This window comes from Diabrotica virgifera, chromosome 3 (genome assembly GCF_917563875.1).
Source record: "Diabrotica virgifera virgifera chromosome 3, PGI_DIABVI_V3a".
Taxonomy (NCBI): Eukaryota; Metazoa; Arthropoda; class Insecta; order Coleoptera; family Chrysomelidae; genus Diabrotica; species Diabrotica virgifera.
Window position 1 is genome coordinate 162,732,460 of NC_065445.1, and position 26,216 is coordinate 162,758,675.

Consider the following 26,216-nt stretch of genomic DNA (forward strand, 5'->3'; position numbering starts at 1 on the left):
ATCAACAAAATAATTAATTTAATCATATAACTACTTAATTTGTTTGTGTTACAAAATAAATAAAATTGAACATTTTTTGTTGTTGTGAATCATCATAGAAAAAATTATGTATACCACTTGCATTTAATTGTCATTATGGTGCTCGTGTTCTATATGAAACTCGCCGCTTCGCGGCTTGTGTCGTATCCGTCATACTCGCATCGTAATCACCATTAAATGCTCGTTTCATAATATGCTAATTATTTTTTATGGATACCTAAGTATTATTTCACAAAGTGTTAATTTTTTCTTTTAATAAAACTGCAGTTTCATTTTAGCCGTTTCTGGGTTTCCATTTAATTTGACTTTTTAAGGCGTTATTTCTAGAAAATTAATCGTTTTGTTACAAATACTTATTTTTAATTTATACCCAAACTTCTCGTAATCTTTTTAAAATTGTGATTTTCGTAGTAAATCTCCTCTCTTACCTCAAGATAGGTTGCAAAATTAATATCAAACCACAGTCAATATTTTTTTTAGAGCACGTCCATTCTTTCAAAACACATTAGTGGTTTTCAAATTTTCTTTTTAGTTGTAAAAATAAAAATGATCGGTGGAATTGTGTTTCACTTTCTTGTAGGCAGTGGCGGATCTACGGGGAGGGAAAAAGGGGAAATTTTCCCCCCTAAGAAGGTACTTAATTAAAGAAAAAAATTATTGAAACATAAAATATATTAGCTGACATGAAACTTAAACCACAGACAGACAAATTCAATCCAATAAACATGCTAACAGAATGCTGGTTAGGAAAATTAAGGGGACTTGATTATAAGTTATTATTTGCGTCTTTTACTTATTTTACGTTTTTTTATGTCTTTTGGTTGGTGTTTCATTGAAAGTTCCCCCCTAAGGCAAATTTCCCCTCCCAAGGCAAAAGTCTAGATCCACCACTGCTCTTAGGTATTCGTATCAAGTAGTTCTTTAATTGTATTGTTCTAGGCCTCCGTGTGGAAAGTGATGTTTGCTTCTATTTATAAGTTATTTATAATTTATAAATTAATAACTGATTTCATAGATCTTATATTTGTTCATCGTACCATTTCTTAGAAATGGACATGGTGTTATATTAGACTAGTAAGGATCTGTTTTTAGGTGGATATGAGAGGTGGCATTCAGATTTTTGCGGATAAAGTTAGGTGATAACTTCGTTAATAATAATTGATTTATGCTCCTTCTCAAATATGCCCGGAACATTAATAAAAAAAAATAAAATATTTAAAAATTTCAAAAAATGTCGTTTTTTTTTCTAGTTTTTTTTTTGTTTATAACTTTAAAACGATTCATTTTGGAACAAAGTCATATAGGAATAAAACAAAGATAATTAAATTTTCTATCAGATGCGATTGGTTAAAAATGTCTTAATTGATCACCCTTGCTGCAGAATAGCAATAAATATAAAATAAGGGGGCAAAACAAGTCTGTCCTTATTCAATGGTTTTGCATCACTTAGGTTACACTTGGAACCTTCCTAATTCGCTTAGAAAATTTTTGTAATGTGCTAAAACTGTACACCAAATTTCATTAAAATTGACTTACTAGATTTTGAATAAATATTTTGCAATCTAAACTTTTTTTAAAAAATTACAATTTTTTTAAATCTTGCACAGCAAAAACTAGAACATACAAAGATTTGTCAATTTTTTTGCATATAAAGAAGCACTCCACCTATCTAATACACTTTACAGAATTGAAATCGGATTATTTAAGCAGCCTCAGCAATGTTTTAAAGTTATAAACAATTTTTTGGCTTATAAACAAATTAGTGCTGTGGCCAGGAGGGTGTGCTACGGGCTCCTTTATTTAGATGGACTTCCCCAAGATTTTTATGTATTTTTTCACCCGTAGAACACGATTTTTTTGGATAACAGTTGATCCCGATGTCGATAAGATTGTTATAAACAAAGAACTTGAGGAATTACATAACATCGATTGTTCGCAAAATAATATATTTTTTTGTATTTCTTGGGTAATTCTAAGCAAAAAATGTTCTTACAAGTTTTTTTGTAGGATGCATATTTTTCGAGATAAACGCAGTGGAACTTTTAAAAAATCGAAAAATTGGCATTTTTTAACGCGAATAACTTTTGATTAAAAAATAAAATAGCAATTCTGCTGACAGCATTTGAAAGTTTAAGTCAAATTATACCGGTTTTAATTATTTGCATTGCTAAAAATTAATTTTTTTATTATTAAACAAAGCTATTGTTTTATAAGCCAAAAAATTGTTTATAAGTTTAAAACATTGCTGAGGCCCCTTAAATAATCCGATTTTAATTCTGTGTGTGTGTGTGTGTGTGCTTGTTTTTGGCTTGGATGCAAGTCCATTTGCCACAGATTTTTTTTATGTCATAATTATCAAGATAATTATGTACGATAATAAAATAAATTCATATTATAAACATTTATAAATATATATTATTACTTTTGAGAAAACTAACTAGCAGATTTAATATGTTCATATCAGTGGTACAGACAACATTATGGATATGGTAAGGTGGTAAATAATTCTTTTGAATAAGTGATTGTATTAGAATTTTTGTATTTAAGTTATAATTATTGCAATTAAAAAGTATATGATTTAAGTCTCCAAAAGACCCACAGCTACATAATGCATTTTGTGTTATACCTAATTTGGATAAGTGAGCAGGAAATTTGCCATGGTTTGTTTTAATACGAAATAAGCAGGCGGAAAATAATTTAGAGTGTGTGTGCATTAATTTAAAATAAGAAGAACCTGGCAATTTTGGATGAATACTAAAGTATGGGTTGAATGATGAATTTGCTAGATTAATATATTGATTTTCCCATTGCGACTGGATGTTAAATTGTATAATATTTTTGTTATCTCTTTCAGTAATTATATTACAGAATTCTCCCTCTGTAATTGCAAGTTTAGCCAATTGATCAGCTTTTTCATTACCCATTATCCCTATATGTCCTTTTACCCAAACAAAAGTTACATCAATATTTTGAAGGTATCTTTTAATGTCGCATAATATTGGACATTTTAGCGTCTCGAATTTGGTACTTTGAATAGACATCAATGAAGATTGAGAATCTGACATAATAACTGCTTTTTCAATATTTTTTGATATTAACCAACTTATGGCTTTTTGAATAGCAAATAATTCTGCAGTGTATATACTGCTATGTTTTGGGAGCTGATACAATAATGATTGGTTGGTGGTTTGAATAAAAACGGCACAACCGACGCCATTTATCGTCCTAGATCCATCAGTGTAAAGAGTAGTTATGTCTTTGTCTACAAAATCTTCTAGTACGGAATTTAGTATTGCTTTGTTGATTTGTTTGGACTCTGTATACTTCGGTATTATGACTCTATGTTTTTTAATTAATTGCATATAATTTATGTTAAACATTGGTAGTTTTTTATAATTGCCGTAAGTAACGGAAAGGTGTTTGGTATCAATAACAGCTTCTGCTAGTGGTGGACTGTTTTTAATTTTCCAATATTTATTGGTTAGGTCTTCGATTGCTAATTTGTTTAACTTGTCTATCATTGTAGACTCCCGAGTTTTTAGTTTAATAATATACTTTTGGGCAAGCAGTTTTCTACGGAACTGTAATGGTTGTTCATTACATTCAGCTAATATAGCATTCACAGGTGTTGATTTCATTGCCCCCATACAAGTCCTAAGACATTTGTACTGGAGTCTATCAATATATAATAGATTTGTGTTACTCGCGGATCCGTAGAGACAACATCCGTAATCCATAATAGATCGTATATAGGCTCTGTAAAACATAACTGCAATATCTGGAGTGGCTCCCCATTTACAATTTGTGACATATCTTAATAAATTAAAACCTTTGTCACATTTACTTTTGACGTACTGTATACGATTAGTCCATAATAATTTAGTATCTAGAATTATGCCCAAATATTTATATTCATTTACCACTGCTATGGTACGCCCACACAAGGCTAGGTTCCTCGGCGAGCGCAGCCTGTGCCTGGTAAAGAAGAGAACTGAGCATTTTTCTGTTGATAATGTCATACCAGTATCGTCAGTCCACTTAATTGCGGTTTGCATCATAGTTTCCAAAGCCCCCACACAACCATCATAGGTTTGTTGGATGGAATATATACAGTTATCATCCGCAAATTGAATGCAGTGAATTCCGTGAATTTTGTTAACCAAGGAGTGTATATCAGCTGAATATATATTAAAAAGTGTAGGACTTAATATAGAACCCTGAGGTATACCTTGATAGACAGTTCTGGGGCCATGTAATACGTTATTATGATCCCTAATGTAAATATTGCGCGAGTGATAAATCTGCACTATAGCATGAGAAGCATTATTACTGAGACCAATATTTATCATTTTATTTTTTAGTAAATTTAAATCCACGGAGTCATATGCACCTTTTATATCAAGAAATAGACTAACTAAATATTTATTTTCTGAGAGTGTCATCTGAATATCATTAACTAAATGGGTAACTGCATCTAAACTACTACAACCCCTACGAAAACCATATTGATTTTGCGGCAATAAGGCATTTCGTTCAATAAACCACTCAACACGTGTTTTGATCATTCTTTCAAAAGTTTTTGTTAGACAAGACATAAGGGATATAGGACGATAAGAAGTTGCCATATTCTTATCTTTTTTCGGTTTTAAAATGAGACAAATAGTTATTTCTTTTAGTTGGTTAATATAATTTGCATTAACCCACCAATCATTATATATTTCCAACAAGATATTTTTAGCTTCACTCGATAGATTATTAATTATTTCGTACGTAATGAAATCTTTTCCAGGGGCCGTACTCGGCCCATTTTTTATTGCAGCTTCCAATTCTATGATATCAAACGGGTTTTCAATTTCATATATTCTTTGATCTGTATGAAAGTTATTAAGAATGTTCGGAGCAAGACTTGGAGATATTATATCGAAAATTTGATTGATAATGGATTCTGAAATAGGTGGTTTTTTTGAAAAAGAATTTTTATTTGAAATTTTTTTTGCAAAGGACCAAATTTTCGATATTGGTGTATTTTTATTCAATCCATTAACAAATTTTATCCAACTGCCCTGTTGTTTTGTCTTAAACAATCTTTTCGTCTTGGCCTGAACATGTTTAAGGTTGATGTAGTTATGAAAGTTTGACAATTGATTGTAATCAATCAATGCCGATTTTCGTTCTGAAACCATTCGGGTACATTCTTCGTCCCACCAAATTGGTTTTTTGTGATTAATTACTTTGCAGGTACGAGATTTTATAGAATTAGAAGCTGCAATATTTATAGCATTTGTAAGTAATTCAAAATTATTATTTTGTTTTTTATCTTCCCTATTGCTTATTATATATTCATTTACCAGGTTTTGAAAAAGCTGCCAATCGGCAGTAGATTCAATCCATTTCCTAGTTAAGTTAGGAGAAGGAAAATGTTGAATGTTGGTCCCTACCTACAGAAATAACAATTGGAAAATGTAAGGTACCGAAATCATCATCTAATGGGTTCCATTCACATTGGCTTATTAAGCTTCCGGAGGCAAGAGTAAGGTCTATAGCTGATGGTCTTTCATTAGGACGACTTAGTTTAGTTGGCCTACCATCATTTAATATAGTTAATTTAGTCTCTTCGATTGCATCTGACAACTTGTTCCCTTGTGTACTGTTTAGTGCGGATCCCCAATTGGTGTGATGGGCATTGAAATCACCACATATTAATGCATCACCATGTAGTTGTGAAAATATTGATAACCAATCATTTGTAGTAGCCTTTACGTTAGGAGGTTTGTAAATACAAACCAGAGAAATTTTGAAAGTATTAAGTTTTATTCCGCAAAGTTCAATATCACTGTTATAATTTTTTATTAAATTTAACTCCGAAAAACATAAGTTGTCTTTAATAAGTATACCAACCCCTCCGTAACCATCTTGTCTATCCACATGAACAAAATTAAATCCACTAAGAGAAAAAGTTCTTTTCTTGGATAACCAAGTCTCATTTCAAATAATAATATCAAATGATAAGCTAGAAGAATTTAAGAAATATTGTAAGTTAGCTTTATTTTTAATAATTGAGTTACAATTCCATTGAAGTATATGTAACATTTTAACTATAGTTATCGTCTTCGCTATCACTAATTGATATTGAGTTTAATATGTATTTTACTTCGTTTTGTGTTTCATAAAACAATTTTTTATTTGGTACCGTCATTTCAAATTTTTTGAAAATATTTACAAAGATTTTGGGTATTTTCTCTAAAATTCCTAGTTGAAGTTTTTCTTTATATTGTTGAAATTCGTCTCTATAAGGATTGGGTAAAATGGTTTTAGAAGTAGATGGTCGGGCAATTGCTTTAGGTGTAAAAGTAGGTGCATTTTTAACTTCTATGGGTGAGTTAGCTTTACGCTTTTTAGGAAAATGATGTACTGGCTTAGGTACCCAATTTTTAGCCGATGAATTACTATCCTCATTATGTTGAAGAGAAGGAAAATTTTCTTGATTGTTCAATAAATCGTATCTATTATTAAGTACTATTTTAGAATAAGTTGGATTTTTTTCTAATGTTTCTGCTTCTTTGAAGGTTATATTTTTTTCTGACATTATTTTTTTAATATTGTGTTGAGTGTGATATTTTGGACACTTTTTTGAAATAGATTGATGTCCAGTTTTATTACAATGAATGCAGAATTCTACATTATTACATTGAAAATTCTCGTCACTATGCTCTTGGCTGCATCTCTTACATTTAAAGTTTGTGTCCAAATCTAAAGCATTTGAAACACTGAACTACCGGATAAATATACGGCTCTACCGTAAAACGAACCAAATTAATTTTTACTGTTTGCGGTAGGCTGTTTCCTAAAAAGTTAACTATAATCATTTGCCTAGGAACTGACTGTACTTCTTTATCTGAATCAATAATTTTGCGCTTCATTCTCTTTATTTCAACAACTTTCCTATCGCTTTCAATGTGTTCTAATAGATATTTTTCGTCAAAGAATGTATCCACTTGGCGTATAATGGCTCTTTTGTGGTTGAAAAAAAGAGGAATGTACGCTATTAATTTATTTGAATTTATTATTTCATGACCAATAATTGAATTAGCAACATTAAAACTTTTAAAAATAATTTTAACTTTGTCCTTCCCTACATTTTTAATATCTAAAACGTCATTTTTAAATGTATTATTATTAAACAGATGGAAACCCATTTTTACCGCTGACAAACGGTTTGTTTTTTCTTTTGGTTCTACAGTAACATAATAGGGACCAATATCATTTTATGAATATTTGTTATCCAAATTATATTTACCTATGTCATTTTCCTCAATAATCATATCATCTCGGGGTTTATTACCCCCATCAGATGTAACGCTTATTGGAAAATAAATATATTAAAATCTCTTACCTTTATACAGTTTGTTAAAACTATAATCTAAATATACAACCTTAATCGTAAAAGTAATTACACTAAAAACTTATCACTAATTGCTATGCGGAGCAGGTATTCGATATGTTTACTGTTCAGATATCCGAACTAGAATGGATTTTAATTCTGTAAAGTGTATTAGATAGGTAGAGCACCTCTATATATGTCAAAAAAATAGCAAACTTCTAAATGGTCTACTTTTTGTTCAGAAAGATTTTAAAAAATTTGAACTTTTTTAAAAACATTTAGATTGCAAATTTATTATGCAAAATCTATTAGGTCGATTTTAATGAAATTTGGTACACTGTTTAAGTATATTACAAAGAATTTCCTAAGCGAATTACTAAGGTTCTAAGTGCCACCAAAGTGGTTAAAAACATTGAATAACAACAGGCGTATTATGCCCCCTTATTTTGTATTTATTGTTATATTGCAGAAAAGGTAATACGTTAAGACGTTTTTGACCAGTCGTATATCATACAAAATTCAATTATCTTTATTTTATTTCTGTACGACTTTGTTCCAAAACGAATCGTTTTAAAGTTATAAGCAAAGAAAGCAGAAAAAATCGACGTTTTTCGAAATTTTTAAATATTTTAATTTTTTTATTAATGTTCCGGGCATATTTGAGAAGGAGCATAAGTCAATTATTATTACTGAAGGTGTCACCTAACTTTATCTGCAAAAATCCGAATGCCACCTCTCACATCCAAAAATAGACGTTTTTTCACAGATCCTTACTGGTCTATATATTTATTCACATATTTTGTTAGTTGGAAGAAAGTACAATCTTTAAACATCACATATTTTCACAATAGGAACTTCTTGACTCCTCTTAACCTCATAGAATGTATTTTCTTTTATGTAAATGTAGGTGAACAATACAAATTGTTTAACTTTGTATACATTCTTTTGCAGCAAGTAGTAGACCAATCAAATGGATGTGGCGGAAAGTTCGCTTGTGTAATCGTTTCTGAAAAGTTTAAGGGAAAACCATTACTGGCACGGCATCGGTAAGTATCAAAGATATGATTTATTTTGAATTACTAGTTTTAAGTTCAAGTTATTTAAACATCCGTTTTTTTTTTGTCATATTTTATGCTCACTGGAAACATAGTCCATAGAAATAAGGTCTTTCTCGTGGCACAACCCCCTCCAGGCCGAAAATAAATTTTTTGAGTAGTTTGGATCCATATAATAAGAACCTGTATGTTCCTGTAGCCGATTTTGTTGATATAGTTATTAACAAATGCAAATGAAGATAAAAAAACGGTAAATTTTCGCTTTTTTCGCTTATCATCAAAAAGTGAAGCGTTTGAAATCAATTTGCGAGCAAGAAGCTTATATATTATATAAAAAAACTTCAATATGGCGTTCTCTGAGTATGTCTATCCTTATTTCTTGCTTAGAAAATTGCAAAATAAGTCATACATTTTGGGTTTTTATAAATGAAAACGAAGTCAAAACCTTCTTATTGCACGGAATGCTGAGACTTCTGGTACTTAAATTACCCTCAAAATTTCAAAGCGATTGGTCAAATAGTTTAAAAGTTATCCCAAATATCATTAAAAAGTTAAGTAAGGTAGTTGTTTATCCCAAATTAATTTTTTTTGCAACAATATTGTAACGATACGGAAACACTTCATTTTTACCAATTATGGTAAGAGACCAATCTTACCATAAATGTTGAGGAAATGCGAGTTTTTTAGGACCCAATTAAAGTATCTTGGTGATGATTGTCTGCGTTCAGATTTAGATAAAATAGAGGCAATGATTAATTATCCGCGACCTACCAATACCACAGAAATTAAACGTTTTATAGGACTTTGTTCTTGGTACCGTCGTTTTGTTAAGAATTTTTCTTCATTGGTGGCTCCGATTAGTGAACAAAGGCATAAAGAAAAAAAGCCTATTCTTGGAATGCCGAAGCAGAAAATGCTTTTACTTATATTAAAGAGGCCCTAGTTTCGGCTGCTGTGTTAGTTCAGCCTGATTTCGCCCGACCATTTACAGTTCAATGCGATGCTAGTGATACTGGTCTTGGTGCAGTACTTACCCAGGAATTTGATGATGGTGAGAAAGTAATTTCTTATGCCAGTCCTTCTCTTATTAGAGCTGAGAGAAACTACTCGGTCACAGAACGTGAATTCTTGGCTGTGATTTTTGCAGTAGAGAAGTTCCGTCCCTATGTCGATGGTGTCAAATTTACTGTCATCGCCGATCATTATTCACTTTTATGGCTAACTACCCTTAAAAACCCCACAGGACGTCTTTCCCGTTGGGCCATGCGATTAAAACAGCATGATTTCAATCATGTTCACAGAAAAGGTGCTTTTCATAAAGAATGCATGAAAACAAGCCTGCTAAAGAGAAGGTGGACGTGAACGTTGATAGAATTGACCCATGGTATGACAATCTTCGGTCAAAAATAATTGCTAATCCTGATCGATATCCACAATGGAAAGTTGAACATGTTTTTGGATATAAATTCGTTCCTACTTGTCTTTCTATTAACACTGATTCAGTTGAATGGAAAATTCTCTTACCTAAACCTCAGCGAATAGAAGTTATTCGTTCTTGTCATGAACCTCCTATTTGTGCTCACATGGTACACGACAATTAGACCGAAATCATTAGAGCGAAAGCAGTAGGCCGAACTCATTGGACCGAAACCTTATTAGACCGAACGGCATTATACGAATCATCATCATCATTCTCTTTGCCTTATCCCTATGCGGGGTCGGCTTCCCTAATTGCATTTCTCCACACAATTCTATCTTGGGTCATATCAATGTTAATCCCCTTTACCAACATGTCCTGCCTTATCGTCTCCCTCCAGGTCTTCTTTGGTCTTCCTCTCCTACTCCTTCCAGGAATCTGCACTTCAGCTATTCTTCGTATTGGGTGAATAACGTCTCGACGTTGAACATGACTAAACCATCTTAACCTATGCTCTCTTATTTTGGCATCAATTGGTGCCACACCTAGACTTCCCCTAATATACTCATTTCTAATTTTATCCTTCTTTGTCACTCCACTCATCCATCTAAGCATTCTCATTTCCGCCACATGCATTCGTTGTTCCTCTTCCTTTTTCACTGCCCAACATTCAGTTCCGTGCATCATAGCCGGTCTTATGGCTGTTTTATAGAATTTTCCCTTCAGCTTCATTGGAATTTTTCTGTCACACAACACACCACTCGCTTCTTTCCACTTCATCCATCCAGCCCTAATTCTACTGCATGCATCTCCATCTATTTCTCCATTACTCTGTAATACCGATCCTAGGTACTTAAAACTATTTTTTTTGTAAAAAACTATTAGATACCATTTTATTTGTAGTAACTCCATCTTTAAATGAACATTCCAAATACTCTGTTTTTGTCCTACTAAGTTTTAAACCTTTTTCCTCCAGAGCTTGTCTCCACTGTTCCAGTTTTTGTTCTAAGTCTCTTTCACTATTTCCTATTCACAGTACATCATCAGCATACATTAGGCACCATGGAATACTATCCTGTAGTTTCGCTGTTATCTGGTCCAAAACTAATGAGAATAAATAAGGACTAAGCACCGAGCCTTGGTGCAATCCTACTTTCACCTGAAATTTATCAGTCTATCCCACACCTGTTCTAACACTAGTCGTTACTCCCTTATTAGTGCAGTCACTGAAGGTTTACACCTCCGATTTCGTTGAACCTCCATCGATTTTCATGAAAATTGGTGAGTAATTAGAGGATACCTCAAGGAACAAAGGTGACATGATGCCAACTTGCGCTTTTACCCTCGGGGTGGATGCCACCCCTTCTCGGGGGTGAAAATTATTTTATTAAAAATAATACCATAAGTTGATAGATGGACAAATTATAAGCAAAATTTGTTATATAAAGTTATTAAAATAAATCAACACTTTTTGAGTTATTAAAGACCAAAGATTTTATTTTTTCGTAAAAAAATGCATGTTTTAAATCGGTTTTTCACGTATAAATCAAAAACTATAAGCTTTTACAAAAAAGTTATTATTACCAAAATTGAAGATAATAAAAAATTGAATACATTCTTCACATAAAGACCTAAACTAATGTTAGTTCAAAGTGAGTTATTGGCAATTGAATGTGTATTTTTTTCGACGAGTACTCAAATCTAAGTATTCAAGCTTAAATAACGGGAAAACGATGCAATATATAAAATATTCCAGGTAAACATTTGCCAAAGTACTTCGAAATACCTATCAAATGAGCTTCAGAACAAGGTAATAGCGTCAAAATTAAGCAAGTTGTAATGAAAATAAAAGAACCGTTTCGAATTTTTTAGGAAAAAGTGAAAAATAAAACATACGCCATTTCCACAAAAATTAAAATTTATAGTAATCCTTACAAAAACTTCTTTATATTAGCATAAGTAATGTTTTCGATAATTTTGACCAGTTTAGAATGCATATTTTTGAAAAAAAGATATAATTTAAAGAAATCATAATTTTTAAAATTATTGTAATTCTCATATTCTTTTGATAATAACTCCAAAAATACTTATACGTAAAAAATTATATATATAACCCAATTTTAGTTTTTTCTGTGCCAAATATTTTACCTGTTTTACTATTTCTATAGGGTAAAAATAACCGAGATAGAAACGTTTAAATCTTAAATTTTGATGTGTTAACCATGCAACCGGGGTCATTTAACCTTTTATGTTTAAAAAAGTAAGGGATTTAAAAGATTAGTTTCAACCTGCTTAAATAGCACTTTACTCTGGGCTAATTAGCAAAATTCATGGAAAAGTTATTTGCCAGCAATTTTATTGCTGGAATCGAATTATAAGATCCTATATATTAATAATATAGGTATGCAAAGTCCGCAGATAGTGTGCTACTTTTTTTATAAACAAAATGGCGCCGACAAATCGTATTTTTTTCAATTATTGCTCTATAACTCCGAAGATTTTAACTTTACAACAAAAACACCCAAATAAAAATTCACCGCAATTAAATTTTGCATAGAGATCTGTTTTCCACGATTTGCTCCGACGAAAATTTTCCTCGGAAAATGCGGGTTTTCCTAACAAATACTCTAATTTTCAAATAAAGTTTTAGGTAAGTAATTATTAATCAATAATTAAATAACTTAGTGACATCAAAGCTTTCTTGTTATAGATTATAAGTCCAGAAGCCGGTGAAAATTAAACGAATATTTTAGCAACAATTCAATTGTTAATTAACAATTTACGATCGCAATAATAACCAAAATTATAATGATACATTGATCAAACTTATAAAGATTATAAAGATGAGATGCTTATTTAATATTTTATCGACAAAATATAAATTTTTCTTTTTTTTGCATAATCTTTAAATTTTGAAAAAAAATAGTTATAATACGCTGGTCTAATTAGTAAAGTGCAAAGAAAGGTTATTTACCAGCAATTTTATTGCTGGAATCGAATTATAAGATCCTACAATTTTTTGTGTGACACGGTGACAGGAAAATACAGCGTGTTTTATATGTTCGTTCATGGGTATTCTTTCATTTTTCCTACTGTATATATTATTAATATAGGTATTAGGTATTCAAAGTCCGCAGATAGTGTGCTACTTTTTTTATAAACAAAATGGCGCCGACAAATCGTATTTTTTTCAATTATTGCTCTATAACTCCGAAGATTTTACCTTTACACCAAAAACACTCAAATAAAAATTCACCCCAATGTAATTCTACATAGTGGCAAGTTTTTCCCGATTTGCTCCGACGAAAATTTTCCTCGGAAAATGTGGGTTTTCCCAACAAAATCTCGAATTTTCAAATAAATTTTTTGGGCCAGTAATTAATAATCAATAATTATATAGCTTGGTGAAATAAAAGCTTTCTTGGTATAGATTATAAATTCAGAAGCCGGTGAAAATGAAACGAATATTTTAGCAAAAATTCAATTGTTAATTAACAATTTACAGTCGCAATAACAACCAAAATAATCATGAGACATTGATCAAACTTAGAAAGATTATAAAGATGTGATGCCTATTTAATATTTTGTCGACAAAATATAAATTTTTTCATTTTTTGCATAATCTTTAAATGTTTAAAAAAATTGTTATAAACAAATTAACATTTCTCAGAAATTGTTTATTATATTCTAATTTTAAAAAATACTTAAAATGCGTATTTCATAGGTCTTGAAAATGAATGCTTTAAAAAATTTTTACAACCATTTGCAAAAAAGTTATAAAACAGCAAAGTAAATATACGAATTCTCCGTTGTTTATAATTTGTTTTAATTGTTTCAAAGCTTAAATGTGAGTCTATGGTACAAACTAATTACTCACAAAGAATGTCAAAAATTAGTGCAATGGTTATATTTTAATCAAAGATTAAAAATACTTTTTTTTGTAATTTTTAGCGCAAAAGTAGGCCTGATACAGAGTCGGAGCTAAAATGTTCACTCGAAGCGACTGACACGCAGCATACATTATTTATTAAAAGTGTACGTTGCGCGGCCGGTCGTCGCTCCGAGTGAAAATTTTAGCTACAGTACTGTATTAGTCTACTTTCACGCGTGTAAATTACAAAAAAAATATATTTATAATCTTTAATTAAAATATAACCATTAAACTGATAATCGATTTTTTTTTGTAGATAATTAGCTTGTACTTTAAACTCACTTCTACTCTTTGAAAGAATTTACAAAAATTATAAACACCGTAGTAATTGTATGTTTACTTTGCTGTTTCATAACTTTTTTGCAAATGGTTGCAAAAAAGTTTTAAAGCACTCATTTTCAAGATATTTAAAATACGCATTTTAGCTATTTTTTTAAATTATAATATAATAAAAACTTTCTGAGAAACGTTAATTTGTTTATAACTTTTTTTTTAAACATTTAAAGATTTTGCAAAAACATAAAAAAATTATATTTTGTCGACAAAATGTTAAATAGGCATCTCATCTTTATAAGATTTCAAAGTTTGATCAGTGTATCATAATTATTTTGGTTATTATTGCGACCGTAAATTATTAATTACCAATTGAATTGTTGCTAAAATATTAGTTTAATTTTCACCAGCTTCTGGAACTATAATCGTAAACCAAGAAGGCTTTTAAGTCACCAAATTATTTAATTATTGGTAGATAATTACTTATCTAAAACTTTCTTTGAAGATTAAAGATTTTGTTGGGAAAACCCACATTTTCCGAGAAAAATTTTCGTCGTAGCAGATCGGGAAAAACACGTCTCTATGCAGAATTTAATCTCGGTGAATTTTTATTTGGGTGTTTTTGTTGTAAAGTTAAAATCTTCGGAGTTATAGAGCAATAATTGGAAAAAACACGATTTTCGGGCGCCATTTTGTTTATAAAAAATGTAGCACACTATCTGAGGACTTTGCATACCTATATTATTAATATATAGGATCTTATAATTCAATTCCAGGAATAAAATTGCTGGTAAATAACTTTTCCCAAAAATGGCCTATTCTCCGATAATCAGCCCAGACTATTTAGAATTATCTTTAAAACAGTTTTTAGATGAACCTGATACGTAAACACGAACGGAGGTATTAAAAAAAAAACAATAAAATTTTTTGGAAAAATTTTTAAAAGATAAATTTTGAAAAATTTTTGGAGCATAAATTTTAACGCTATCAACATGTTCGGGGGCTCATTTAATAGATATTTTTAAGTACTTTGACAAATGTTTAATAAGTTTATGTTATAAAATGCATCAGTTTCCCGTTATTTCAGCTTGAATACTTATAGTTTTTTACTCGCCGAAAAAAACATATATTCAATTACCTATAACTCACTTTTAGTTAACATTAAAAGGTTTTTGTAGTAAGGGGTTTATTTCATTTTTTATTAGCTTCAATTTTGATAATAATAACTTTTTTTGTAAAAACTTACACTTTTTGATTTATTGATGAAAAATTGGTTAAAAACGTGCAGTTTTCTCAAGAAAAATAAAAATCTTTGATCTTTAATAACTCAAAAAGTTTTTGATTTATTTTAATAACTTTATATAACAAATTTTGCTTGAAATTTGTCCCTCTATGGAATTATGGGGTTATTTTTAATAAAATAATTTTCACCCCCGAGGCGGGGTGGCATCCACCCCCAGGGTAAAAGCGCAAGTTGGCACCATGTCACCTTTGTTCCTTGAGATATCCTGTAACCACTCACCAATTTTCATGCACATCGATGGAGGTTCAACGAAATCGGAGGTAATAGCTAATATCCACCTTCAGTGACTCCACTATATACATATCTCTCACAATCTTTACATATTCGCCAGGGACTCCTTTCTTATTGAGTGCCCACCACAGAATCTCTCGAGGAACTCTATCATATGCTTTCTCAAAATCAATGAATACCATATGATCGTTGGTCTCTTTATTCCTGTATTTTTTCATCAGTTGCCTTACAATGAAAATTGCATCTGTTGTTGATCTGCCCTGCATAAAGCCAAATTGATTATCGGATATTTCGGTTTCTTCACGTATCCGTCTATCAATTACTCTCTCCCATATTTTCATGGTGTGGCTAAGTAGTTTTATAGCGCTGTAGTTTGTGCATTGTTGTATGTCTTCCTTGATTTTGTAGACAGGTACTAATATACTGCTTCTCCATTCATCTGGCATTTGTCCAACTTCCATAATTCTATTAAATAGACCTGCTAGCCAACTTATTCCTGTCTCTCCCAATGCTCTCCATACTTACCCAGGAATATCATCTGGTCCGACTGCTTTTCCTTTATTTATTTTTTGAAGCGCTTGAGCCACTTCCTCGTTTGTTATTCTGGTAACCATTGTTGTTACTGTCTCCGTTAACTCCACAGGCTGTCTGTCAAATTCTTAATTTAATAAACTGTCAAAACTTTCTCCATCTCTTTTTGACATCCTTTTCGTGAAGTAGTATTTTATTATTTTCATCTCGGATACATCTAATCTGATTAAAATCTCTTGCTTTCTTTGCTCTGTTTGGCTATTTTATATATGTTTGCTTCGCCTTCCCTGGTATCAAGTTGATCGTATAGGTTTGAATTACGCTTCTGCTTTAGCTTTTGCTACTGCTACTTTCGCTTCCTTTTTGGCGACCATATAGTTTTGAAGATCTATGTCCGATCTGGTTTCTTGCCACTTTTTATACGGCATTATACGAAATGGTACATAAATTAAAAAATATTGCAGTAAATTATGCTAAGATCTTGTATATTTGTCTTTTTGTTTATTGTATTTTTTTTGTATTATTTTTTATATAGACTGTGTAAATTGGTCCTCTGTACAGTCTGATATGAAATAATTTTCATCCGTTAAATTAGTGAAGGTAAAAATAAATTAAGGATAGAGTGACGTTATCACCATTTTAACTATTTCTAATAACCATCCAAAGAAACATTTAGTTGTAATTACATTTGTCTTATCTCTTTTACTGCGACAAGTAAAAAAAAAAGGAAAAAAGATAAACAAAAAACAAAGCAAAAAACAACCTCTAAACTCGCCAGTACTTTGTGCTACCAGTCGTAAGCCTGGATAAAGGGTGAAGGGAGGTTCATGTTACCGTTCCTCAGATTACAATCCTGTTTGAGCACCCTGTATTATATACCTAATGCTTTTCGATCTCCTGCTTTTCGGTCTCCTACTATTCGGTCTAGTGAGATTTCGGCAAAGTGCTTTTCGGTCTAATAGTTCGGCCTACTGTTTTCAGTATTAATAACCCAAGGACATTGATAATTGTTCGAAAAATTTTATAACAGATTTCGAAAGCTTGTTGCTTGGAAACAGACCGACGCCGTAGGCGGAGATCTGTTGCCTGTAAGCAACAAGCTTGAGAAAGTTGTTAAAACATTTTTGAGCATTTATCAATGTTCGAGGGTTATTCGGATAGAAAATTTTTTGCTGGTTATGAAAAAAAATACAGAGCAGAAACAATTTATTTAAATGTGCAATTAACAATTCTTCCACCGTCCGATTTCCATCTAATTCATATTTTCTATCATTGCAAAAGTCCATAAACGCTTTCCATACAAATTTTTTACTGTAAACAGTATTCTTTGGTATATTTGATTCGATAATTTCATTAATATTCTCATCAGTATTACAACCAAATCCTGACATTTTGAAATATTGAATATTTAAAATGTCAAAATCGAAATGAAACGAAATGTAGGTATCCATAGCTACATGATTGAGTGAAAACAGCCCATGGGATCTGTTTTCAGTATAATGTTGGTTTTATTGGTTGTATTCAATCAGATGACCACAAATTAATTGATTTCATTGGATTTCTAATTGAGCAAAAAATTTTCGGTCTAATAACTTGGTTCTTGGTTTCTTGGAATGATTGGTTTCTTTACAGTAAACCTGCTCACATGGGTTGTTATAGAACCCTCGCCCGTATTCAGGAACGTTTCTATTGGCCTAAAATGAGGCAGGATATTGTCAAGTATGTTCGCTTTTGCAAAATTTGTGGTGCTCAGAAAGCTCCAAATACTGTTCAGATGGGGCAAATGGAAAAACAAAAAAAGGTTGATTTCCCTTGGCAAGTCGTCGCCGTAGATCTTATCGGCCCATTAACTCGTAGTAAACGAGGTTATTGTTGGTTGTTACTTGTTGCAGATTGGTTTTCAAAGTACACTTTATTACACTTGTACTTTATTACACTCTATGAGGAAAGCTACGTCTAAGAATATTTGTGATTTTCTTGAAAACCAAGTTTTTTCAATGTTTGGAGTGCCACAACATGTAATTTGTGACAATGCGTCAAATCTTAATTGCAAGGCTATGGAGGAGTTATGTGCCCAATATCAGGTTCAGAAAATATGGTTTAACGCTGATTACTCGGTGTGGTGCAACTTTGTAGAAAGAAATAATAGGACAACCGTTACCGTCATTCGTAATTAAGGCTAATTTATGTTAGAACGGGGCGTGCACGATACGTGCCGTAGAACAATAGAAAGCGCACCTCCTAACCACGTTGTCGCTTCGTCCCGTCGTAGCCAATGCTTTTCATATGAGACAATCTTCAACGTACCCCTCAAGACAGCCGTCCCGTCCACGTCCCCATTGTAACATAAATCCGGCTTTATATTGAAGATAATTTAGATTGGGATAAGAACTTGTATAAGATTCGTCAAGCCATTAATACGGCCAAACACGAAGTGACTCAATTTACCCCTGCTTTCCTTAACTTTGCACGTCATGTGCCCATTTCTATAATTATTATGGTCAAATACCTGCTGTCCCGGCAGATTTGGAAATAACACCAGGAGATCGTAATAATTACGCTTCTGAAGTTAAAGGATTAACAATGTCTTCTCAACAGTTCGTAAGAATTTAAAAAAGCCTACGAGCGCAATGCGAGGACTTATAATTTACGAAAGAGAGACATTCAATTTAAAATTACAGACAAGGTGTGGAGAAGAAATAAGATTCTCTCTAGTGCACCGAAACATTTTATGTCTAAATTATCTCCTAAATAATAATATGTATTCTGTACAGTTCCCCTGTTCCCCCTTCGTTTATTCCTTAAGAAATCCTGATGGTTCCAACGACGGAAACTGGCACATCAAGGATTTAAAACCATATGTCCCTGAAAAATAATCAGAAGATGATTCTGATAATAACTTTGAAGATTAGTTCAATTAAATATATATCCACTAATCTCTAAATATTCCTTGTGTAAATAATTCTATTGTTTAGAAGAAAACTTTAGTAAAGTTTATACACTGGGGTGCAAAATTAACCGGACACGTTAAAAATGGGTCATTTTTGATGTCTCAAATTTCCTAAACCTGTTGTCCGATTTAAGTGATTTTTTAATGTATTATAGCCTTATTCTTTAACAATATCGCTGTTATAGCATTGTTGCTAAACAGTTAAACTTTCATTGTTTACCGGGTGTACCAATCAAACTGTGTTTTTTTCTCAAAGTTCGCACCACCCTGTGGAATATTCTAGCATTTATAAAATACTGAAATTAAAATCCAACTATAGCCTCATATTTTCTCAACATTTTGTTTTTTGATTCATTTGCTTACATTAGACCATAAAAAAGTTAGGTACTTTAACAACTAGCCAAGCTTTTCATCAATACAGGGTGTTTTTAAATAAGTATGGCAAACTTTAAGGGGTAATTCTGCATGAAAAAATAATGACGGTTTGCCTTATAAGCGGTATGTCTGCAAATGTTCGTTTCCGAGATAAGGGGTGTTGAAATTTTTCTTACAAACTGACGATTTATTTATTGTTTTAAAACCGGTTGAGATATGCAAATGAAATTTGGTGGGTTTTAAGACGTCGTTATTGCACATTTTTTTGACATACAATTAAGAATTTAATATTCACTATTGGCGCGCATACGGGTAATATGACGGCTCATATTACTCGTATGCGCGCCAATGGTGAATATTAAATTCTTGCTTGTATGTTAAAAAATGTACAATAACTAAGTCTTAAAACCCACCAAATATCATTTGCATATCTCAACCGATTTTAAAGCAATAAATAAATTGTCAGTTTTTAAGAAAAATTTCAACACCCTCTATCTCAGAAACGAAGCATTTGCGGACATAGGTTTATAAAGCAAACTGTCATTATTTTTTCATGTAGAATTACCCCTTGAAATTTGTCATACTTATTTAAAAACACCCTGTATTGATAAAAACATGGCTAATTGTTAAAGTACATAACTTTTTCATGGTCCAACATAAGCGAATGAATCATAAAACAGAATCTTGAGAAAACATGAGGCTATAGTAGGGTTTTACTTTGAGTATTTTATAAATGCTCGAATATTGTTTCATTGGTATACCCGGTATACAATGAAAATTTACCTGTTTAGCAACAATATTAGTACATCGATATTGTTAAATATCGATGTCATATTAAAAAATCATATAAAAAATCACTTAAATCGGATCGCAGGTTTAGGAAATTCGAGACATCAAAAATGACCCATTTTTAAGGTGTCCGGTTAATTTTGCACCCCAGTGTATATTGGGGTTATCATCTTGAGACTATTTTTTTTATTTTAGATTGGTTAGTTGAACCCATATGAGTTGTTTTATGTCAATGGACATCCTAAGTCTTGACGTCACAAAATTGGGAGGAGCTTATATTTGGCTCCAAACAATTTTGTTTATAATGTTAAACACTCATAAGGAATTTTTAATTTAGTCAAAGAAGTGATACTAGGCACCAGGGAGGCACAGAAGTAATGCTGGCAGATAGGGGATACTTGAGGATAGGCTCCTGGAATCCGGGCGGCATATCAACAAATCAAAACATCATGGATGAACTCGCCAACAGATATGAGATGGACATCGTAGCAATTCAGGAGACCAAGCTAACAAACAACTTCAGCCTAAAGTTCCCTGGGTACGATGTATATAGGAACGACCTCACTAGAAGATCAGGAGGAACGGCCATCCTAGTCAAGAAGGGAATTAAACACACCAGATTCACGACTCCACCAATGGTAAACATGGAGGCAACAACAGTAGAAGTGAAAATGAGGCAAGGCGCAGTCAGAATAACATCAGCCTACTGTAACAAAAATGAACTTCTGTTGGAGTGATATACTCCAACAGAAGTAATGAAAAAATCTAAACTATAGGAATAAAAATGAAGAGAGAGTGGGGCTTCAGCGTTGAAGCCGAAGTAGGAAAACAAAAAAAAATACTACTTTAGTGCAGTAGTACTGAAGAAAGGGGAATTAGAAGGGATAGAAGTAGAAGTGGGAAGACAGAGGCAAACTGAATAGAGTTGGCTAGCAAGAGATGCAAGAAAACCACTTGACACTCAAGGATGGATACGGCTCGTTTGCATGCCTGTCGAAGAACAGTAGCTCTATATAGATAGTAATGATGACTAAAAGATGAAATAATAAAATAAGAATAATGTACTGAAACTGAATGAAGATGGATAATTGCTAAAGACGAAGAAAATAAATAAAACTAACAAATCATGGGCGCCATGAAAATGATCTTCGATCATTTTCACAGGTATCTTACACTGCTGTCAAATATCGAATATATTAAACCTGTAAAATAATGAACATAAAGGAATAATAAAAATAAATGATATACAAAATAAATAAACATTTATTAAAAATAACTACTAGATTTCTAACAATATCCGAGTTAGACAAGCGTATATCATGTAACTCTAACATGACAAAAGTTTACAAAAGTTATGTTCAACCTAAGATAACAACAATGTTACCTGTTACAAAATTTAATAAGCATATGAACCTCTTACTAACATATAGGGTGTCTTCTACCAAATGGTTATAGTACGCTTGCTACGTACGACTGAAATTAAAACACAAAAAATATGACTATATATATATATATATATATATATATATATATATATATATATATATATATATACCCCACCATGTTTCACTCTTCCATTCATTGACATTTTTCATATGTTAGGTCGTCCGACCGACATAGCTCCACAGTATATGGAGGAGCGAAAGAAATCAATGTAAATCGATTTAATTTATCGTATTTCACCTTTCTACAACTTTTTAGAGGGACGACTTATTATGGTTTTTTTAACATTTTGTATAATTTAGTTTGAGACATGACCGAGAGTTGCGGCGGCGCCACCGCTCTACGTATATTGACTGCAGTATACGAAATGTAGGTATTTCCGATGGTAGGTCTTCCGCTGAATATATGTTTATATTTTTACATAGCATAGGCATTCCGCAAATCGGGCAACACTGCATGCAATTAAATCTATTTTAGGAATATTCGACTGTTGGTCTCTCGCGTCGTTTATCGCCTAATATCTTGAAGTATTAGCACCGTTTATTTATGACTAGGTACCTATATAGTGGTTTCATAAATAAATGCGTGTATAATTTTTCAGTTTTTTTTTATTTTTGATGTTTTTTGTTTCTGTTTTTTTTTGGTTTTGTTATTTTTTCCATTGTTTATTAAACTATGTTTATTTGTGTGTTCATTCTAGTTTTTCAGTGGATTTAGTAGTTATTTTTTATATTTGTTTTATTTTGTTTAATCTTACATTTGATTTAGATGTGTGTACATATAATTCTATAATATAGATCAAAACATACATTTCGCTATTCTTACTATTATATTAATTAAAATTAATATAGTGAGTTTTAGTCCACTACAAACGCATGGGCATTTTAATTCCAATTATATTTATGTAATGTATTATCGTTTATTAGTAAATATACCTGTATTTTAATAATTAATACATACATACATAATCGATTGCCTCTTATACCCATAGGTTATATGCTGCTCTCTGCAAATTTCCGCCACTTCTTCCTATCTGCTGCTAAAACTTTTGCTTCTTTCCACGATGTTCCTCTTTTCTCCAGTATTTCGTTTACATTAGTGTTCCAGCTTTTGCTTGGTGTACCCCTCGTGCTTTTATCCACTGCTTTGGCCTCCCATGCCATTTTCACTTCTATGTAACCAGTCATTCTTATCATGTGTCCAGCCCATTTAACGTCTTTTCTTTAATTTTTTCGTTGAACGATTTTACCTGTAGTTCATGTCTTATGTCTTCGTTTCTTCTTTTGTCTAATCTTCTTGCTCCCACCACTATTTTAAACTATCTCGTTTTTGTAGCTTGTAATCTTTTTCTTTGTCTGTCGTTCAGTACCAAGTTTTCTGCCCCGTATATTTGAATTGTCTGTATAATTAATAATATTAAATATATCGTGTATATTTACCTATCAACGGTATTATTTATATTATTTTAAAGTGCGCATGCTCCACTTGTCGTGGACTAGTCCTTAACTGTCTCCGCGAACACACTTAATAGTACGGGATCCGAATAGGAGGTCGAAATGTACCCATCTGCTTGCCGGATGAAACATTTTTTTTATTAAATTTCATACATAGACAAACACTACCAGCATGGGTTACCTATCAAAATCGTGTCATAGCTATCCTTAAGGGGGGCCGTAGGGGTTGAAATCAACATTTTAAGCACATTTTTTTGAATTTTTTTTGAAAGTATGAGAGAATAATTTTATTTTTAAATTAAATAAGCATATTAAGTATAATTCGAAAACTATTTAAAAAAAATTCAAGAAAAAATATTGAAAAATAAGCCAACGGTGGACATCAGAATTTATCATTGGATCATGGTAGACAAAAAATTCAAAAAGATTTTATTAGCTTATGACTTCTTGAGGTAACGCTGTCAAGTCTCTTTTAGTTTTAATGATCTTTGACTTTTTAGTATCACTCAGAAGACAAAACAATGAAATTTTTTACAGAAAAAAGGGTGAAAATCAACATATTCATTATTGTTAAACAAAATATAAGCATAAAACAAAGTGTATTACGATATCTCGACAGTGTTACCTAAAGGAATGTCTAACGAAAATATGTACAAAATTCCAGGTGAGTTGGTCAAGTGGTTTTTGAGTTACAATGTCTAAAGTCTTTGAAAATAGCAGTTTTGAGAAAAACGCTTTTAAAGTATTGTCAACTTTTATTTTCATTTTTTTTTGTCTGTCAAAACATATAGTGATGCAAACCGGAATGTTTTTGAATCGCGGGGTAATTTACAAAAGAAAATGAGAACAGCTGTTGATCGTTTCTCACTAAGCTCAAGCGCGCTGGCGCGAAGATACTGCAAACCGAGTCGAAGGTAGGAAGATAGTGTTGAATATCCCTATCTTGGGCTCGCTTTGCAGCAGGTTCGCGTTAGCACGCTTGAACGTAAGAACAACGGTCAGCAGCTGTTCTCATTTTCTTTTGTAAATTACTCCGCGATTCAAAAAGATATTCCGGTGTACATCATTTGACGATTTGACAGACAAAAAAGAAATTGAAAATAAAAGTTGACAATACTTTAAACGCCTTGTCCTCAAAACTGCTTTTTTCAAAGGCTGTATACATTGCAACTCAAGAACTACTTGACCGACCCACCTGGAATCGCGTATATATTTTCTTTAGACATTCCTTGAGGTAACGCTGTCGACATATTTTTTGCTTTATGCTTATTATTTAACAATAATAAATATGTTGATTTTCGCCCTTTTTTGTGCAAAAAACTACGCCCTCCCCCTTAGGAATTGCTATGACACGATTTTGATAGACAACTCATGCTGGTCGAGTTTGTCTATATATGAAATTTAATAAAAAAAAAATGTTTCATCCGGCAAGCAGATGGTTACATTTCTACCTCCTATTCGGATCTTAGACTATATGTCTGTATAACAAATTTAATCAAAAATGGCAAATAAATATTACATATTGACATCAAATATTTTAAATGTGTATATGTTTAATGCCAAATTGTGGAGTCATGCACGGAGCGAATAGTTAATTTAATGTATATTTTTTTTCGGCGAGTACCTACTCAAATCGAAGCGTTCAAGCTTAAATAACGCGAAAACGGTGCATTTTATAACATACACTTACTTAACACTTGTCAAAGTACTTTGAAATACCTATTAACTGAGCTACAGAAGAAGTTGATAGCATCCAAATTTATGCTCCAAACATTTTTCCAAGCAAATGTTATTGTTTTTTTTTTCATAACTCCGTTAATTTTTATTATATCAGGTTGATCCGAAAACCATTTGAAAGGCAATTTTAATAGCAATAAAATTTTATTAAATTTAAATACATTTTTTAAAAGGATTAATTAAAGGGCCCCGGTTACATGGTTTTCGCAGTAAAATTTAGGCTTTAAGTGTTTCTGTCTCGGTTATTTTGTATCCTTCAAAAATAAAAAAAAGACAAGTAAAATCTTTGCTAACAAAGAAACAGAAATTTCGTTCTGTGTCAAAAAAAACTCTATAAACATGTCAAAATTTATGATGTCATTACTTATGCCAAAAATAAAATAGTCGCATAGGGATTACTAAATATTTAAATTTTTGTGGAAATGGCGTCTGTTTTATTTTTCACTTTTTCCTAAAAAATCGAAAGGTTCTTCTATTAAAAGTTTTTTCAAGCAAGGAATTTATTAGATGTTTAATAATTAGTTTTATTCATTTTAAGTTCAATTCTCTCTTAAGGCTGGAAGATGAGTAGGTTTTCTTGAGAGGGGGCTGTAGCTCAATAATCAAAATGCGCGAATTTTAAGAGTTTAATCCTATACTTTATATGCTATACGAATTATATCTGCGGTACAATAAATATTTTAATCTTTCCCAACGTTTTTCTCTTTGTTGAATCAATTAAAGGGTTGTTTGGGGGGTTAAGACAACGATGACAAGACTACGATGATATCTGTTACATGACAAGAAAGCTAATAGAGGAATATAGGAAATGGAGACTAGAGATCAAAGAGACAAATATATGAATATCGATGGAACGCAGCAGGACTTGCTACTAGACGGAGGAGAAACAATTAGTAAATGTAACGATTATAAATACCTGGAGCTAAAACCACGAAAATCACGAACACTGGACGGAGCCATTAAAAACGGAATATTCAGGGCAGGAAAGCAATTACGTTTTTAAACTCAGTACTCTGGGACAAGCAGATAAACAATCAAAACAAGAAATAGATCTATAATGCCGTAGTATAAAGCATTATAACGTACAGCTGCACAGTATGGCATATGAACGAAAAATCAAAACAAATGTTAGAGGTCACCGAAATGGATTTCTGGAAGATCAAGAGGAGAACATGTCACCAATGAACGGATACGAGAAATAATGAAGGTCACACATACAATAAATGAGGAAATCAACTAAATATAACTAAGATGGTTTGGTCATGTACAAAGAATGGATGAGGATAGAATCCCAAAACAAGTACAAA

The 26,216-nt window shown here is 31.9% G+C and overlaps 1 protein-coding gene across 1 annotated transcript in view; it reads left to right on the forward strand.

The window, feature by feature from the left end:
* LOC114345659 (mevalonate kinase) overlaps positions 1–26,216 on the forward strand; it is a 434,326-nt gene that overhangs the window by 39,477 nt on the left and 368,633 nt on the right. Inside the window, exon 2 of the mRNA XM_050647008.1 lies at positions 8,372–8,466. The gene's annotated coding sequence lies outside the window, so the exon portion shown is untranslated. The remainder of the gene's footprint in view (positions 1–8,371; positions 8,467–26,216) is intronic.